This window comes from Crocodylus porosus, unplaced genomic scaffold (genome assembly GCF_001723895.1).
Source record: "Crocodylus porosus isolate Cpor-Errol unplaced genomic scaffold, CroPor_comp1, whole genome shotgun sequence".
Lineage (NCBI taxonomy): Eukaryota > Metazoa > Chordata > Crocodylia > Crocodylidae > Crocodylus > Crocodylus porosus.
Window position 1 is genome coordinate 105,896,765 of NW_017728918.1, and position 6,560 is coordinate 105,903,324.

Sequence of the window (6,560 nt, forward strand, 5' to 3'; positions counted from 1 at the left end):
TGTCACTTGATCTTTTGGCCTCAGCCAGGGGGTGGAGTCTGGCCACACACCCCTCCCCACCCGAAGTTGCCAAGGGCTGCTTCCCCTCCAGGCACACCATGGCTGGGGTCCCTGCAGGTCCGGGGTGAGGCCAGGCGGAGTCTGGCAACACACCCCTCTCAAACCATACTTAGGCCTGCCAGGGCCTGGCCATACCACCACCACCACCACCCCCCACCTCAGCTTAGCTTCTCTCCAGCCTTCCAGCCACTGCCAAAGGGGAAAGAGGGCTCACTGTAGCCTCCCCACCAGCTTCTAGCCTGAGCTACTGCAGGCAGGTGGTTGCCTTTCCAGAACCAAAAGCGAATGTCTGTTGACTTGCTTCTCAGTTCAATCTATGCAGGTTAAACTAACCTGCAAAGATCGAATCAATTTAGGCTCGGGCTTTTTGAATGTTTGTACTTGGCCCAGAGGAGCTGTACTAAAAGAACTAAACAGAACAGCTTGCTTAGTTTTTTTGAATTTGCAGGAACTTTTAACTGTGGTAAGAAGTCCCTGAATGACCATACAGGCCTTAGCAAGAACATATTACTCGAGTTTAACACAGAAGCCCAGGCATTTGCCACAACTTATTTAAAATACTGGGATCAACTAGAATGTTCTTGCTTTGTTATTTGTGTTTTAGAATTACTATGGAACAAAGTCCAAGTTGTAAAAAAGAACCCCTTGTGTAAACAATGTATAAACATGGAGAACTATTTCAGCATGTACTTCCTATGTAAGGTGCCTCAACACATTACATGGGGGATCCACAAAAAAAAACCAAAGTGGGAGGAAAATCATATTTTTAGGTATGGCAATAGCCTGGGAACAGTACTAGCTCCTACTACGGTTTAGTAGGGAGTGAGTCAAGTTAAGGGGAGGCCCAAGAAAACCACACAAAAAAGGACAGCAGAAGGAAAGAAATACGGGAGGACTTGGAACCAGGTAGACAAAAGGGATTGAAGATAAGGGAAGAGGGCATTAGTGTACGTTTCCCTGATATATCCCAGAAAGCAAAAAATATATCCAGAGTATGTGGGAGTTAGAATGGGAAATAATGGCAGGGTGCTCCCATTACTGTAGGCGGGCATACATCATGATAGCCATATTGCAACTCCTGGTTCTTCAGCCCCACTGGGGATACAAAAGAGCAAGTGGCAAGTAACCCAGAGTGAGTAAGATTAAAACAGAGAGACTGGTATATAAGAGCAAAAACACAACTCTTTGCCCCAAATTCTAAAGAATTGGTGGATATGTACTATGGCCTGGCTAAGCGTAACATTAACTACCCTAGAAATAGGTAACCTTAGAATTAACATTTTAATCAGTTAGATAAATATGCATCTCTTCTGCACTAAAAATGACTATTTTTAGCCTTAAAAAGGATGCCACTTAAAACTGTCTCCCTACCAAGTGTTTTTTAGCTAAGTATTTTTCTGTTTTAAAAGGTACTATACAGGAAGGAACATTAATGTAGTACGCTAATATTGATAGTATCCATGGGTGTAACTATTACTACAGTTTAGAACTAATTTACTCCTCATTGAAGGCTTATTTGCAGTTTTGATACCAGCTTTTTATAAAAAGCCAAGTAATAACTAAATGTGATTATGCAACTATTCATTACTTACAGTTCTGTTAAGACTACAAAGAGCAACTACCTGCATTACTCTGCACTTTACTCCTGGACTCTATCAGACTTGATACCACAAACCACAGTTTTTATTCATACAGAGGTATGGTTTCTACAGCTCCAATTCCTTACTATGTGGCAGCTTACGGTCACTAAACCAACAGCCAAGCCCATGTATCACTTAGATTAGTACTTGGCATTTGTTTTCCAAAAAGAAACACACTTAAAATAGTTCTTTTGTGGAGGTCTCGGTAGTAGAGTTTTTAAAAAGTGAACTATAATTATGGCTTCAGCTTTTCTAGCACTAAAGTGGCATGGCAAAACGAAAAAGGTTTCTTCTAAAAAGAACAAACAAATGCAACCATCCAGTATGAGTAAATGAACATCTAGGAAATTAATATGTTGAATAATTCCTATCCTATTATTTTAATGAACATTTTAATACTTGAATAGCCCTGTTGTAGTATATATCTGTTTAAAATGCGGCACAATTACTCTGTATTCCAGGTCATACACTTGCAGACAAAGCTATCTTCCCAACACTATTTACCTACCAAAAAAGAGCAAACTAATATTGTTCTGCTTTGTGGGAAAATAAGTCAACCCTCTCTAACACCAAGGGCAAACAACCTGAGCCATACTAATTCAATACAGTTATTAAAAGAGCAATTACATTCTTAGCAATGTATATCACAGAGTGAGTGTGTAATGCAATCCACTTAGGCAAACAAACAAACAAAACAGGATTGTAAGTAGTAAGACAATAGTAAGACAACCTCTGCACTTATAAGTCAAAAAATAAAGCAATGCCAAACATATATTAAGAATTGGTTTATTCCAAAGGAGATGAATGCAGAGGGTACTCTGCAAAACAATGATGTAACACACATCTAACAGTGTGCATCTTCTGACAAAAAGTTTGCATCCTGCATTAGTACTCTGCTGTCCCCTACACTCAGATTCATAGATATATACACCTGAAGGGGAAAGTGATTGGGTCAAAAATAAATCAATCAGTCTTCCATGGTTTATTTCCATGACTCCATGAAAAGAGACAGCCAGACAGATGAAGCATTACACAAGCTAGAGACACAGAAGAAATCAACGTATTCGGAAAATATTACCGTATTAACTTTATTCCAAGATGCAGTCCCCCTCCATCCACCATAGGGAAAATGAAATCTCATCTTAGAATCAAGTACTTGCAGGACACGCTGGATCCTGTGCTACCTGGCCCCATGCTGATTCTCTCCCTGCTCTCTGGCTCCCTGCTGAACCAGGGAGCATCAAGGTAATTAAGACAAGCCAGAGAGCAGCATGAGATCCAGTGCCCATTCTCTCCCCACCCCGCCTTCCACTCTCTGGCTCCATGATTTCCCTACTGCTCCTTGGCTCAGCAGGGAGAAGCAGGGCCAGAGGAGCCAGAAAGCAGTTCAGTAATCAGAGTCTCTTGATGCTCTTTGTTTGCACATTGGGTCCTGCACTGTTCCTTGGTTCCCTGCTGAACCAGGGAGTGGTGGGGGAATCAGTCCAGAGCCAGGATGCAGTACAGGACCTATCACACAACCAAAGAGCAGAGGGGACCTAGCACAGAGACACGTAGTGAGAGGGCAGCATGCAGTGGTGAGGGAAGGGGGGAGGGCATTTGCAAGGGACCATGAGGGGACTGGCATGAGAGGAGGCATGTGGGTCTGGGCAGACACTAGGAGGGCAGGCATGGGGACAAGATGCAAGGGGGTAAGGGTCCAGGGTCAGGCTGCTTATCCCCCCCAGCACTTCCTTCCCTACTGTTCCTTTCTCTGCTCCAGCATGAAGAGGACAAAATTTGAGATGATCCTTCAATAGTTAAATTCTTTACACAGAGAATTATAAGGAAGTTTATATCATTTTTCATGTACAGAATCTAATTTGGAGGGATATCTAGGTTGCAGCCATACTGATCTAGAGGAAAAGGAAATTTCCTGATTGCCTCTTAATTTGGAGGGGGTCATCTTAAACTCAAAGTGGTCTTGGATTTGGGTACGGTATGTTTTTAAAACTGGGTTTAAAAAAGGATCTTGTTTGTTTCGCTTTAAAGAAAAAAGCATAAGATTAAGGGAAAACCAGACAGAATTCCTGGCTTGGAAAAAGACAGTTTTACCATAAAGGCAGGAATAAACTATTAAGGTGTGTTGGACATTATTTAATATAGTGGAATATTAGGGTAGATAAAACAATATACACTTTTAACGCAAACTGGCTGGTTTAATTGAAGCCCCAAATCCTCCTAGATCTCAGTTCAACTGCTTAGGAAACATTAAAGGCATAACATGCCTTGCCTTTTTTTAAAAGGTATTAGTTGGAGTTAGTTAATACAATCCAACATACTTAAATCATTAGGTAGAAAAGAGAATTCAGCTCAAGAAATTGTTTTGGCCCTGTATGACTCAGATGCACCTTTTATCCAAACTGCCACTGTGCATGCAGTGGAGGGAATCTAATCTAATACAATACAATCCATTACTAACATATGAATTAATGATGCAGTTATATTTATTATTCATAATATATTTACTTTTTTTTTTTTTTTTTTACATGGGGTGCAGCTAAATTTTGAAAAGATTTTGATGGGTGCCTTGAGACCAAAGAGGTTGAGAACCACTGGTTAAAAGAAACAAGACATTTCAAAGGAAACTTGTTAAAAACAATTCCTTTTGCTAAAGAAGTTTGAAGAAATTGAATCAAATTTGAAGTATGCATCCCCTTACAATTCTTCATAATATTAATTCCTAAACCAGTGATATTAGAAACTACAAGTCACCCCAGCTATAAAGTGGGGGACAGATGCCTCCTTATATACCGACAGATTAAGACAGGGTGGGCAAAGTTCGGGCAATGTGTTGAATCCAGCCTGTAGCAGACTCCATTTCCCAGCAGCCCCTGTGGCAGTGGCTCCTTCTGGTTGCTGCAGCCAGCCCCAGCCCCTCTGCCCAGATATCCTGACCCATATGCCCCACACTTACCTCCAGGGGAAGGACCCATATGGGCATATGGGTCAGGAAGCTGGATAGGGCTATGGCCAAGGGCAAGATGGGTGGGCAGTGCCAGGGAGACCCCAGGATCTTGGGGCAGTGACAGCGCTGGGCTGGGGCAAGGGCAGTCGCGATCTGCTGCCCACACACCCCTGTGATGAGCATGGGTTCTGTGGGCAGGAGCATGCAGGGAGCAGATCGCAGCTATACCCAGACCTGGGCTTTGTGTTGTCACCACCGCAAAATCCCAGCCCTAGCACCAGAGCAGCTCCCTGCTCAGCTGCACACCCAGCCACATGGATCCCATCCAGTCTCCATGGAGACTCTAGAAGCACGGGGCCGTGACAACACGGGGCCCAGTTAGGCAAAGTCCCAGTTCTGCCAGCTCCATCGAGACCAGCCGGGTGCCCCTCAGGCAGGGGCTGCTAGGAAACAGAGTCCAGACACCAGCCAGATTTGCTGTTTCGCCTACCCCTAAATTAAGAGAACCTTAACATGTAGAAAAAACTCTGTAGCCTACATAATAAATAGAGCACTATTAATACTGTCTGGATAACAGAAACAAATAACAACTTCAGCTATGAGCAGGCAGTCATCTAAAATACATAGCATTGTTGCCCTAACTTCAATCCTACCAGTAAGGGTATGAACACATGATGCAAACTCCTTTGGACCCCTGGGCCAGATCCAGACTATGGGGCTTCTTGTGGGAGGGATCTGGACACTTCTCTGCAAACAGCAGCAACACCACCACCACCACCAGCTGGGGGTTCCTAAGAAGCATGGATTCACACACCTGTTGCTCATGCCCCTGCTGCCAACATACATGCCCAATGTGGCTCCCTCTACTGGAATCCAGCAGCAAGTCTCTGAATTCCCAGCCCCTCCAGGAGTCCTGCAGGCCAATATCTTTGATACCTCTGCTGTAGCCAGTGAAATAAAAGCAACCTCAGCGTTCAATCCATTGCAATACAAGAGTGCTCTGAATAACATTTCTCCTAACTCTAACTCAGCAGTAGGCAATTATTTTGGGCAGAGTACTTAAGTATTTCGTACAGAGTTTTGGCATGCCATCGAGGGCCGCACGACAGGCAGCCAGGGGCAGATAAATATTAGTTTTCTAAATTTTTTAAGGGCTCTGTAAGCCAGACAGAATGGCTTGACAGGCCACATCCGGCCCATGGGCCGCATTTTGCCCACCCGTGTCTAACTAGTTGTGGATAACAGAAATGGCCAGTACTTAACTCTGGTTGTTCAAGTTATTCCATTCCTTTCGAGTAACATTTTTTTTTTTTTGAGACAAAGGCAGAGACAATAACTTCAATTGATTTTTTTTTTTTAAAAATAGGCTTTACTGAAAATCTAGTCAGTCAGTATACATTTATAAACAGCAGATCTGCCATCACAGCTATACAAATTGGTTTAGAGAAAGATCTCTACAGATAAACAGGTTAAGCATCAGAACCTAAACTTCTGCCAGAAAAAGTAATAAAAACTTATCAGCCAACCACTGCAATAAAGTATTCTTGCCAACCATGTACAAACTGTACACTAAATGAAATACACACACACACACACACACCTCAAAAGGAAAGAAGCATAAAAAGCTAGATAGAGGCATCTAACATACCTTTTCTACTGCTTATTGCGTCTTGTCCAGCTTAGTTTGGTTTCTCACATAAAAGGTCCTTCCAACACTTTCTGTATCATACACGTCCTATACCAAAAGGAAAACAAAAATCCATTTAGAATTTGAAAACACTTTTGCATTGGATGTAAGATACTTTAAAATAAGTATGTATAATTTCTAAATGTTTCCCAAACCGTTTGCTTAACTTCAACTACATGGGTTCATCAGTGGCAGGTCCTGTCAGACCAACCTGATGGCCTTTTAC

General features: G+C 42.6%; 1 protein-coding gene across 11 annotated transcripts in view; it reads right to left on the reverse strand.

Moving 5' to 3' along the window:
• The window catches only part of EPB41L2 (erythrocyte membrane protein band 4.1 like 2), a 206,537-nt gene extending 200,155 nt beyond the window's left edge, over nucleotides 1-6,382 (reverse strand). For all 11 annotated transcript variants that reach the window (XR_002101685.1, XM_019538042.1, XM_019538038.1 and 8 more), the window contains exon 1: nucleotides 6,296-6,382. The gene's annotated coding sequence lies outside the window, so the exon portion shown is untranslated. The remainder of the gene's footprint in view (nucleotides 1-6,295) is intronic.
• Between the last annotated feature and the right edge of the window lie 178 nt (nucleotides 6,383-6,560).